Raw genomic sequence first — 13,713 nt, 5'->3', positions numbered from 1 at the left:
ATGAATAGGATGATGGACCACCTCTCAATTAGCTTTAACCAATTAAAGATGGTTTGTAATGCTCAGCCTTTAGTTTGGGTACTGAAGAAAAAGCAAATTCAGAAGCAAACAATAGCTGTGTGAACCTGATTAAAACTGGTTAGAATAATTTAATCGTTTTAGGACTATTGCTACCATACCTAGAGTAGCCAGTAAAGGATTGGGAAGGAAGTTAGATGCTTCTCTTACATTACTGTTAAATAGAAGAGTGGGAAGTAAAAATATTCCACTATAAACATAAATTAGATCATAACATATACCTAAATTTTTAATAGTTCTCTACCACAATAGTTAGAACCATTACTCTCTTCAATGAGAAACTTTTAAATAAAGAAAAATATCTGATTTAAATATGGCAATAAATATATTTCCTCATTTCTCATTTAAATTTTTTTTATTTTTATAACTCTAAATGTCAATGGAAATGAAAACAGAACAAAAATTTCTTAATAATTAGAAATCCTCTCAAAGTGCAAAGGGCAAAAGAGGCTGCTCTGAGAAAAAGTGGATTCTTCTCATTAGAAGTCTTCAAAGCAAAGAATAGTTTGATTGTAAAGTTGTTCTTGTTAATCCTGACAGCCTCTGAATTCTGTTGAAATGTGAAATTCTGTCAAGCTGAATCTTTTATACCTACATAACATCTATGTTTTTATATGACAATTAATTTTTTCTTCAAATAAGAATTTCAAATTCATCAAAAATTCTTTTCAAAATAACATTTAATTTCAGCTGATTTAACATTATGTTCCTAAGATCAGGATTGTGTTCAAAATATACATTCACAAATGCTATCGTTTTACTTATTTTTCACTCCAAAATGAACCACTTTTTTTTCAAATCTCCTGTTCTATGAAAGGATTTCTCAGGCTCTCAAATTTTAGTGGTTAGGTTATTAAATACATACAACATCTTGTTTTATGTCTCTTTTTCCCAATTTTGGCAAATCAAGGAATAGTGTCTTCCAAGGCATAAAAATAATTGGAAGAAAAGTTTCCTAAAAATGTTTTAAATCAGTAAAACAAGCAATTTCAATATGATTTCCAGGATTTTTTTCTTTTTTTTATTTTTGAGAAATTCTTAAAAAAAACCAAGAACAACAACCTGAATCTTATTCTGGTCCAGGGTACTAAGAAAATTAATATGAAGTATCCTCTATTATCTCTTCCCTTCACCTACAAGGTTGATAATTGTCTTCCTTTTTATCATGTACCTTTGGCACCTTCATTTGTTGCCTGAATGATAAGAAACTTAATATTAAATATAACTTTCTTCCGAAGGCTAGAAAAGTATTATATATATATATATATATATGTAAATATATATAGGTTATTCACACAGTGCCTATTCAAGGAACCATAGAATACAGTATCTATAGTCCTTTAATGAGCATACCAGATAGAATGTCTAGTAGATAGTGTCACTCCTGTTTTTCTTTTTTTTAACATTTATTAATATTTATTTTTTTGAAAAGTTAACATGGTTACATAATTCATGCTCTTACTTGCTCCTTCACCCCCTAACTTCCCCCTCCCCCCATGGCTGATGTGTATTTCCACTGCTTTTAACATGTGCCATAGATCAAGACCTATTTCTAAATTGTTGATAGTTACATTGGTGTGGTACTTTCGAGTCTACATCCCCAATCATGTCCGCCTCAACCCATGTGTTCAAGCAGTTGTTTTTCTTCTGTTTCAACTCCTGTAGTTCTTCCTCTGAATGTGGGTAGAGATCTTTTACATAAGTCCCTCAGAATTGTCCCGGGTCGTTGCATTGCTGCTAGTACAGAAGTCCATTACATTCTATTTTAACACAGTGTATTGGTCTCTGTGTACAATGTTCTTCTGGCTCTGCTCCTTTCACTCTGCATCAGTTCCTGGAGGTCTTTCCAGTTCACATGGAATTCTTCCAGTTTATTATTCCTTTGAGCACAATAGTATTCCATCACCAGCATATACCAAAATTTGTTCAGCCATTCCCCAATTGAAGGGCATACCCTCCTTTTCCAGTGTTTTGCCACCACAAAAAGCGTGGCTATAAATATTTTCATACAAGTCTATTTATCTATGATCTCTTTGGAGAACAAACCCAACAATGGTATGGCTGGATCAAAGGGCAGGCATTCTTTTATAGCCCTTTGAGCATATTTCCAAATTGCCAGCCAGAATGGTTGGATCAGTTGACATCTCCACCAGCAATGCATTGATGTCCCAATTTTGCCATATCCCCTCCATCATTCATTACTCTCCCCTTCTTTCATTTTGGCCAATCTGCTAGGTGTGAGGTGATACCTCAGAGTTGTTTTGATTTGCATTTCTCTAATTATTAGAGATTTAGAACAATTTCTCATGTGCTTATTGATACTTTTGATTTCTTTATCTGAAAATTGACTATTCATGTCTCTTGCCCATTTATCAATTGGGGAATGGCTTGATTTTTTATACAATTGGTTTAACTCTGTATATATGAGTAATTAGACCCCAGTCAGAGTTTTTTGTTATAAAGATTTTTTCCCCAATTTGTTGATTACCTTCTTAATTTGGCTACATTGTTTTTGTTTGTACAAAAGCTTTTTAGTTTGATATAATCAAAATAATTTATTTTACAATTTGTAATTTTCTCTAACTCTTGCTTAATTTTAAAATCTTTCCTTTCCCAGAGATCTGACAAGTAAACTATTCTGTGTTCACTTAACTTATTTATAGTTTCCCTCTTTATATTGAAGTCATTGACCCATTCTGAATTTATCTTGGTGTAGGGTGTAAGATGTTGATCTAAACCTATTCTCTCCCATATTGTTTTCCAAATTTCCCAGCAGTTTTTGTCAAATAGTGGATTTTTGTTCCAAAAGTTGGGCTCTTTGGGTTTATCATACACTGTTTTGCCAATGTTATTTACCCCAAGTCTATTCCACTGATCTTCCTTTCTGTCTCTTAGCCAGTACCATACCGTTTTGATGACCACTGCTTTATAGTACAGTTTAATATCTGGTACTGCTAGGCCCCCTTCTTTCACATTTTTTTCATAATTACCCTTGATATTCTTGATTCTTTGTTATTCCAGATGAACTTTGTTATAGTTTTTCCTAATTCAGTAAAAAAGTTTTTTGGTAGTTTGATAGGTATGGTGCTAAATAGGTAAATTAATTTGGGTAGAATTGTCATTTTTATTATGTTAGCTCATCCTACCCATGAGCAATCAATATTTTTCCAATTGTTTAGATCTAGTTTTAATTGTTTGGAAAGTGTTTTGTAGTTGTTTTCATATAATTCCTGTGTTTGTTTTGGTAGATAGATTCCTAAGTATTTTATATTGTCTGGGGTGATTTTAAATGGTGTTTCTCTTTCTACCTCTTGCTGCTGTGATGTGTTGGAAATATATAAAATTGCTGATGATTTATGTGCGTTTATTTTGTATCTTGCAACTTTGCTAAAGTTGTTGGTTATTTCTACAAGCTTCTTAGTTGATTCTCTAGGATTTTTAAAGTATACCATCATATCATCTGCAAAGAGTGATAGCTTAGTCTCCTCCTTGCCTATTTTGATACCTTCAATTTATTTTTCTTCTCTAATTGATACTGCTAATGTTTCTAGTACGATGTTAAATAATAAAGGAGATAATGGACATCCTCATTTCCCTCCTGATCTTACTTGAAAGGTTTCTAACTTATCCCCATTGCATATGATACTTGTTGCTGTTTTTAGGTATATACTGTTCATTTTTTTAGGAAAGGTCCTTCTATTTCTAGTGTTTTCAGTGGAAATGGGTGTTGTATTTTGTCAAAGGCTTCTTCAGCATCTATTGAGATAATCAGGTGATTTTTGTTTGTTAGATTGTTGATATAGTCAATTATGTGGATGGTTTTCCTAATGTTGAACCATCCTTGCATTCCTGGTATAAATCCCACCTGATCATGGTGGATGATCCTCTTGATCACTTGCTGGAGTCTCTTTGCTATTATTCTATTTAAAATTTTTACATCTATGTTCATTAGGGAGATTGGTCTATAGTTTTCTTTCTCTGTTTTTGATCTATCTGGCTTTGTGTCATAAAAGGAATTTGGTAGGACTCCTTCTTTGCTTATTATATCAAATAATTTGTATAGTTTTGGGATTAGTTGCTCTTTGAATGTCTGATAGAATTCACTTGTGAATCCAATAAGGCCCTGGTGATTTTTTCTTAGGGAGTTCTTTGATGGCTTGTTCAATTTCTTTTTCTGATATGGGATTATTTAGTTATCCTATTTCTTCTGCTGTTCATCTAGGCAATTTGTATTTTTGTAAATATTCATTCATATCTCCTAGATTGCGATATTTATTGCCATATAATTGGGCGAAATAGTTTTTAATGATTGCCTTAATTTCCCCTTCATTAGAGGTGAGGTCTCCCTTTTCATCTTTGATACTGTCAATTTGGTTTTCTTCTTTCTTTTTTATTAGGTTGACTAGTACTATGTCTATTTTATCTATTTTTTTCAAAATACCAGTTTCTAGTCTTATTTATTAATTCAATAATTCTTTTACTTTCAATTTTATTAATCTCTCCCTTGATTTTTAGTATTTCTAATTTAGTTTTCATCTGGGGATTTTTAATTTGCTCGCTTTCTAATTTTTTAAGTTGCATGCCCAATTCATTAATCTCTGCCCTCCCTAATTTGTTAATATATGCACTCAAGGATATAAATTTTCCCCTGAGTACTGCCTTGGCTGCATCCAGGATTCGTGTCTGGGCTTGAGTCCTCACCCGCACTCATGCCTGTGCTCAGAGTCTGCATTCAAAGTCCACTTGCATTCTTTAGCCTCTTGGGGTCTTAAGTCTTGCTGCTCTCAGGAGAAGGCCCTGGTTACCCCAGGTAGCTGCCAAGGACTTAATCTGTGCCCCAAACTTCCTCTAACTCTTGTGCACTGGCTTTGACACTGTAGGTGGTGTGGGGTGGGGGAGGGGATTGCTCAGCTAGAGTTTTAGTGAGAGCTGTTTCACCTCTTTATAGCATGGAAATGCCCTGATTCAATGTACCTCCAATGCTGCACCCTGTTATGGGGTCCATTTGTTCCTCTGGATTTGTTTTTATGTCTTCTTGAGGAGTCCTGTATGTTTTGGTTAGGAGAGGTTAAGCAGCTGCTTTTTACTTTGCCACCATCTTAACCAGGAAGCTGTCACTCCTGGTTTTAGAAAGACCTAAGTTGATTTCTCACCCAGATATTTATTATTTGTATGTCCCCAGGCAGGTCACCTAACCTAGAATAGCTTCTATTTCTTCAGTTGAATAATCAGAATAATAATGATGACTTCACGGGGTTGTTGTGAAGTGAATCAGAGGGTCAAAGGAGGTGATTTATATAAAATGTTTTGAAAACTTTAAAGAGATATATGAATGCTAGCCATTGTGGGAGTCTGCACAGTTCAATAGGAAGAGCATTGGGTCTGGATTAGAGGACATGAGTTTCAATTCTATCCTTTATGTAATCTTAAGTAAGTCACTTAAACTTTCTGGTCTTAATTTTCCTCATCTCATCTGTAAAATGAAAAGATTAGTCTAGATGGCTTGTGAGATACCTTCCAGCTCCATATCTTTAGCTCTGTGATGGTGCTATATCACATGACCAAGAAGATAAGGAGAAAAAATAGAATCACAGAAGATGAGAACTAGAAGGTACCTAAAACTTGGCCTACTCCAAACCCTACTTGAACCAAAACCCTTGCTACATATCACAGAAGAGAAATAGTATAATCTTTAATTTGCTTAGGAAACTCTTTCCCTTCCAATGAAGCCAATTTCAATTTTGGAGCAGTTAGGCGATTGTTGTTTATATTTATATTAGGGTTGAATTGCATATATAGTTAAAAGAGTGGATTCTACAAACAGCTAAACAAGTGTATCAAAATTATTAAGGGAGGAGAGACTTGAGAAAGACTGACTTCAGTGACAGACTGAAAGAATAAGAAAATATGGAAAATGTAGATAGTTACTAGTGAATTTAAAGAATAAGAACAAGGATAATAAGATTAAGGTAGTGATGGAAAGGCATTAGGTAATGATCAGAAAAGCAGAATTGTACTGTTCACACTTACACAGATGGCCTCTTTATGAAGTAATAGTCAAATCTAAACTATGGCTTCCTCTAAACTTAACCCTCATTGTCTAGTGCTTACTACTTTTCTGCCTTCAATAAACTGTATTGATTCTACAATGGAAATAAGGATTTTTTAAAGAAGATATAGATTCTTTTCTATTTTCCTTCACAAACTTAAATAAATGTGACAATGTTATTGCTGAATCAAAAGGTATACATGGCTTTATAACTCTTTGAACATAATTCTAAATTTATCTCTAAAATGATTGATTCATTTCAAAATTCCACCAAGAATGTATTAATTAGTCTCCCCATTTCCCATATTGCCTACATCATTTGTTTTGTCCATTTTAGTCATTCTCATATGTGTGAGATCTCAGAGTGGTTTTCCTTTTAATTTCTCTACTCAGCAATGATTCAGATCATTTTTTCATATAGATATATAGATTTAGATGAATATCAATATGGATATCTATCTCTCTATATCTTTGATTTCTTCATCCCCAAATGGTCACATCTTTTTTCAAGTGAGGAATGGTATATAACTATATATAATAGATATGAGACCTCTTTCCAAGAAACCATATTTTTCCCCAACTTGCTGATTTCCTTACAATCATGGCTATATCCATTTTATTTGTATAAATTATATATCTCACAATGCTTACTATCTGTTTATTAATACATTTTCTATTCATAAATCTGATACATGTTCCCTGTTTTTCTCATGCCTTTTATGCCTAGGCCATGTAACCATTTTGATCTTACCTTGGTGAATGGTGTGGCCTTATTTAGTTTCTGCCTGACTGCTTTCCAGTTTTCTTAATTTTTTGAATGGTATTTTTCTTTCTTTTTCTTGATTTTGGAATATTGGTAGTATAAATGCTTATGATTCATGTGAGTTCTTAGTTGATTATCCTTAAAATATTGTTGTTACTATGTATATTCTTCTTGTTCTATTCACTTCAATTTGTATCAATTTGTGTTTTTCCCACTTAGTCATTCTGCTCATTATTTCTTATAAGACAGTATTCCATCACAGTCATATGCAACAACTTGTACAACTGTTTCATAATTGATTATTATCATTCTTTAAATTTCTAGTTCTTTGACTCCACAAAAAAGCTGCTATAAATATTTTGTACACATAACTCTTTTTCCCTTTTTTCTTTGATATCTTGAGGGTATAGCCCTAGTAGTGGTATTCATGAATCATAGGTCTTTGGGCATAGTTCTAGATTATTCTCCAGCTATTATATTAAATAATCTTATAGGTGTCAATTTTCTAAGCAATAGTCATTTAGGACATTTTTATATGATTATAAATTGTCCTTTTTCTATAGTTAGCCCTATTTCTTCTTTTGAAAATTGCCTGTTCCTATTCTTTGACCATTTGTCATCTGAGGAATCCCTATTATTTTGACATACTTAACTAACTTCCCTATATATTTTAGATCTAGGAACTTTTTAAAAAGTTTCCTGTTTCCCTCCTAATGTTGGCTATCTTGGCTTTGTTTGTGTAAAATATTTTAATTTAATATAATAAAAAATATTCACTTTACTTCCTGTGATCTTTCCTATCTCACTCAGTAATAAATTCCTCTTTTAGCCATGAATGACAGTAAAATTTCCCATGGTCCCTTAATTTGTTTATGATATCACCCTTTGTAACTGAATCACATACTAATATTTAGCCAATCTTGTTAAAAGAGTCGCTTTCTTCAGAGATTTTGTTCAAGATCTATATTTCCACATAAGAGCTTCCTGATTATACCCTAGTTTTTTTGTGATTACTCAAACAACTGATTGTCTTGCTTTTATTTTGTACATGTTATATATATTTATAACATATCATATGTTATTTCTCCAATATGTTCCTTGAGGGCAGAAATGATTTGGCCTGAATCCCCAGCATTAAGCACATTACCTGAACTTAGCAGTCAATCAAAATACTTGTTGAATATTAGATTAATTTAGTGATTTTCCACAAGTACCCTGATAGCATTCCTGGGAGAACTTCGGGCTTAAAAAGCTAAGCTTTTTGCAGAGAAGGAAGCAGGTAGATAGAACAATCAATAAAGGACTGGGCCTCAGATCAGGAAGACTCAAGTTAAAATATGGTCTCAGACACTTATTGCCTGTCTGATTCTGAGTAACCTCTTAATCCTATTGCCTCAGTTTCCTCATCTATAAAATTACATGAAGAAGCAAATGGCAAACCACCCCAGAATCTTTGCCAAGAAAACCCCAACTGAGGTCATTAATAGTTGGACGGAATTAAAATAATTCAACAACAAATACAGCTTCAGGCCAATGAAAGTACAATGTAAAATTGCAGATTCAACCTCATCTCTTCCTTCTGTTCTTTTCTGAAACCACTTCTTTTTTTTTTTAACCCTAGCAACATGTGTTTGAGTTCTATGTACCAATGAGCAAGCAGTCTGCCCAATTGCAAGACATTATCAGACTACTATACATTTTTAGCACTTTATTTTCCAGGATGGATGGTTATGCTAATCCATTTCAAATGACCATCAATCTCACTGAAAAGGTTCTAGAGTGAGATTACAGGACTAGACAAAATCAACATAATGTTCATTGTCAACAAATTCATCTGCTATACTTAACTATCAATGATGCTTCTTCCATTTAAGCTTTACCTAAAATGTCCTTCTGTGTAATGTTACATATGTTTGACGAGCATATTTTGTTATATTAAATTAAGCATTATCCTTGAAAGAGATATGATTTTCTGCATTTGTTACTATTGCTAGCAATCCAGATCATAATCTTTCCACACCTTAGAGAATGGCTTCATATTTTTTTTCCCAAATAGTAAATACCCCAGGCTTGGTGTGGTAAGATTGAGCTCTAGGGAGGCTGGTACTTTGATGAAACATCCTCCATGAATTGTTGAATGCTTATGGAAACATTTCCAAGTTGACAGATTCAACCTCAGCTTGGATTCTGACAGCATAAATTTTGTCAGTCTAGAGACATCTTCAGTCTCTCACATGAGGCATTCAAGGAGAAATTTACTAGAAGAAAATGATTCTGTTGTTCTAACAATTCCTTTGCCTAGAAAGGTGTTTTTTTTTTATTTGTCTATTCAGATTTCAATATATAAAAATTTAGCAAAATAGTGTACTGTCTCAGTAAGTCACTAGGTTAGGCACTGTAATGCATATGAAATAAAATATGTGACCACTTCCCTTAAGTAGTATTTGATATTTACTTGGGTAATTGTCTCACTGAGACATACAAAGTTAACTCATTATGATAAGTATGCTAAATTTCAAATGAGAGATCACTTCCCATGATATCCCACAGAGAAAGTGGGATTTAAATCTTTGAAGTTAAAATAGAATTTAAGTTAGTTTGCGAATGACATGAATAGTCCAGAACTTAATATGGATGTAAAAAAGGAAATATATAGGTCCAATGTTGAATATACATCCTTAAAATAGATTGTCCTTCACAGTACACACACACACACACACACACACACACACACACACACACACACACACAGGCTATGAGCAGAGCACAAAGGGTTTTGCTATACTTATATATAATACCCTCCCCAATCCCACCCCCAAAATTATTGCAAATCTCATATCTTCATCGGTATTTTTTTTCAGTTGGTCCTATCAGGATTTGAATCTTATTTGATGAAATAATATATTACTTGGAAGCAATAACAAGTTTGCAGCCAGCGAAAACAAAGATTGTTATCTTCTCATATTACAGGAGAAAAGCAATGTCTTTTTATACATCTTATTATCTTTTGTTAAAAGTTCAGATCCCTTCATCCCTTAAAGTGATGGAAAATCTCATGATGATATTGGCCAGGAGCTGTAAAGTTCTGATGGAAAATGAACAACTGAGCTGTGTTAATACTTCTCCCAGAAGTCAATAAGACTTTTCAACCCATTAAGGAAAATAGAAAGAAACAAAGTAATATTTCAGATTGCCTTTGGGTTTTTTCTAACCCTCCCAGTGCATATATGCCCCACCCTATTTGCATTTTAAACTTTTTATGGAAAAAAAAATCTTGTGACTTCATAGAAAAGAATCAAAAACAGAATTGATAAAATGAAAGAAAAATATATGGAGACTAATTTAATTCTACTGGAGGACCATAACTGTTAGATTGTTAGAAAATGCTATATAATGATCTAACAGAATGCACTATATGCCAGCAATACTAGAGGCAACTAAAACCATTAAGATTGTAATCTACAAGGATCAAAGATGACAATTTGCCTCTAGATACAAAACAAGATAAGTCACATAATATGTTTTTTTATATATTCAGTTGCTTTAAAAATTTATTTTTTACTTTTATTCCACTTAGATAATAACTAACTGAGGAGATATCAGTGGGAAAGATGCAAATTTTTCTTGAAATATCTGATATAAAAAGTCTAAAACTATTTTCTGAAGCACATTTAATTGAGAAATTCTACCATTAAAGAATCTTTGTTTATAAGTAAAGTGAATTTCCCATTTCTGTAAAACTAATCCTAATTTGATTACAAACCATAAAATTGTTCCTTCCAGCCCTGGCAATTTCTGACAGACCACAATCGTACCTCTTCTACATGTCTTGTCATTTCTGTTTCTTTATATTACACATTTGAGTTCCAAACTATGACTTCTGAATCATTTTTTCTTTCCTTTCCATAAGGATCTTAATTTATTCACAGGTATTGTCATTTTCCTGTTCACAGATTAGTCAATATTGAAAAAAAAGGGAAATTGAATGAAATGATGTTAAAATATAATTAATAATGACACAGAAAATACAATTAAACAGTTGAATATTAGATTTCATACCATGTATGTACATTATTTAACTAGCTAGGACAGTATTAATGTGTACTTATTGTATAATGTTAATTTGGTTTCCTGTCCACTATACTCAGTGGAAAACAGAGTTGACTTACTTCTGGTTTCCCTATTACGATTTCATTATATATTTCCATTATATCAGAAATTTTGTTAGAACTGTGTTATGGATTCAGGAATAAACCTAAAAATTGGAAAACATTTAAGGAGTAGGGTAGAATGAGTAAAGGCAAGAGGAAAAGAGATGAAGTTTTAAAATAAATAAATATTGCATATTTTCCTTTACTTAAAAATAACAACTTTTCTCTATGTCCTTTTGTTTGCTTTTTTATTTTCTATTTAAAAATATCAGTCAAATACTTGGGCCTATTTGAAACACTTGTTATTATTGTTTTTTACTTTATTAGCTGCATCAAAATACAAGAAGCCAACAGCATTATTTCTTTCTCTGATAATCTTAGTGCTAGTATAAAAGGAATGCTATGCCATCTATTAAAATTAAAAGAGAACAGAAAACTATCTGAGAAAATAGAAAATGGAATGATCACTTTTTCCTTCCTAAGTAATAGGTCATAGTGGTAAAATTAATTACATAGATAATTTATTTCTAATATTGTAATTCAATGTCATCTTTCTACAGCACTTCAATATTTGCAAGCACTTTGTAGATATTATGAATAAATTAACTTTCTTCATTTTTCAGATGAAGTCAAAACTCAGACATTTAGTAGTTTGTAGTTTGCTAAATTAGTAAATATCATAGCCAGAATTTGATCCTGTTTTCATAAAACCAAATTTAGTACTCTTTCCTTTATTGTAAGATACTATTTCTGTTATTCTCATAATTGTCATTAGATGCAACAAAATGCCAGTTACATATTTTTTAGGGCAAATTCCATTGGATGGATTAAGTAAAGAGGTGACATCATTCTTGGAAAGTTGATAGCCTATCTATAAAAGATACAAGTCTTCCAAAGGTAGAGGAGCACAGAAGTTGGGGGAGATAGGGAGAAAGAAAGTTTATTATGCTGATGGAAAATGAGAAGAGAAAACTAAGTTCCAAAGAAAGAAATGGGAGTCACATGACACAAATCAGCATAGAAGCAAGAGGTATGATGATCACCAAGGGTACAACAAGGGGAGGAAGTCTCTCCCTACTCCAATGACATTAGTTATTTTCTTTGACTTGCACTTGTTGTAGCTCTAGGCATGAACAAATAGGAAAAAAAAAAAAAAAAACTTTTAGGCACTGAAATGCTGGTGGGTCTGGGAAAATATGTGGATGACAGTACAGGCATGTGCTTTGTACCAAAATTTAATTATATCAACATAAGATTATGGGTTGAATTTTTTTAATTGCTGCTGTCTTTGGAGGCCTTAAATGCCTTTAATTATTTTCCTATTTAGCCAGGACTTTTCTAATCCTTGCTCTCATAAGTTCTCCAGATTCAATATTCTTTTATGTTTCCCACTGACAGCACTATCTTCATCTAGTTCCTTTTAGTTTCCAAATCTATATTTTGTTTACCTCCTGTGAGCTGGAAGAAAAGCTCGAAAGTAGAGGAATGTCATATGTAAGCTCATGATCACATGGATCTTTTTTTATCTTCTTTCTTTTCCAGCCTCAGGTTTTTCTTTCTACCAACAACAGAATAGACTTGGTATCAAATAATTTAAATTTTCTTCATAAACTTAGTTCCTTACTTTCTAGAGCTTTAGAACTCAGCTTAATACTAACAATTTCAAGTTTATTAAGAAAGGGTCAAGACCCTTCAACATTTAATAATTTAACTACAATGTGAGTAGAAGAGTGACTTTTCAAAAGCATCTATCCACTGCCTTTTAATAAGTTCAGTCCAATGAGTAAAAACATTCACAAATCAATAAGCAACTATATTTTGAGAACTGTTAAAATGAATGACTTTGCTGGATGATGTAAAGATGTCAAGTCCCTTAAAATCTTTCAAATATGATGGAGGAATATGATATACACATTTATATATTTGAAAATTAATACTTGCTTCCCACTTTAAAATAAAATGCATAATAATTGCTAACATTTACACAGTTATAAACTAATTGAAAAAGTGTTTTCTAAATATTATCTCATTTTATCCTAGAGTATAGATGAGGAAATTGAGGCAGATGGTGGTTAAATACCCTTCCTCAGGGTTCTATAGTGTAGGATTAGGGTCAGATGACAATGGTTTCTCCCAGTCCCAGATCAGAGGAGAAGCAGACAAACTTGACTGGATGGGAGAGGCAAGAGCAAGTGGAGTACTTCTCCACCTCCCCCACACTGGAAGCAGTTGGAAACAGTTAACAGAACACTTACTGAGCTGACTAAGATGGCTAATCAAGCTTGGTAAATTCTCGGCCAAGATGGTAAATGGATAGAAACTAAACCCCTTGAGATAATAACTTTTGTATAAATTATCCTCCCAGGATAGGAGTGTATGAGATTAACGTCTTCTACAGATCAGACCACAGGCTCTAGGACAGAGACAGCTCCAGATCCAGCTAGGATGTAATATCTGGCTTAGTGAAAGGAAAGTGGTAAGTATGACCCCCAAGTTAACTGGATAAAAGCTCTATTTTCACAAAACAAATGAATGTAATGATTACAGGGAATAGGGAGAACAGAACCAGGCTTGAGGAAAGAGGAGGGAAGGTAAATTAACTAAAACTGCTAAATGCTGCCTAGCAGCCCATTCCCCCAGAAGAGGTCGGGAATGTGTAAGGAATGGCAGGC

This window comes from Gracilinanus agilis, chromosome 1 (genome assembly GCF_016433145.1).
Source record: "Gracilinanus agilis isolate LMUSP501 chromosome 1, AgileGrace, whole genome shotgun sequence".
NCBI classification, from domain to species: domain Eukaryota; kingdom Metazoa; phylum Chordata; class Mammalia; order Didelphimorphia; family Didelphidae; genus Gracilinanus; species Gracilinanus agilis.
Note: the sequence above shows the minus strand (reverse complement) of the source record.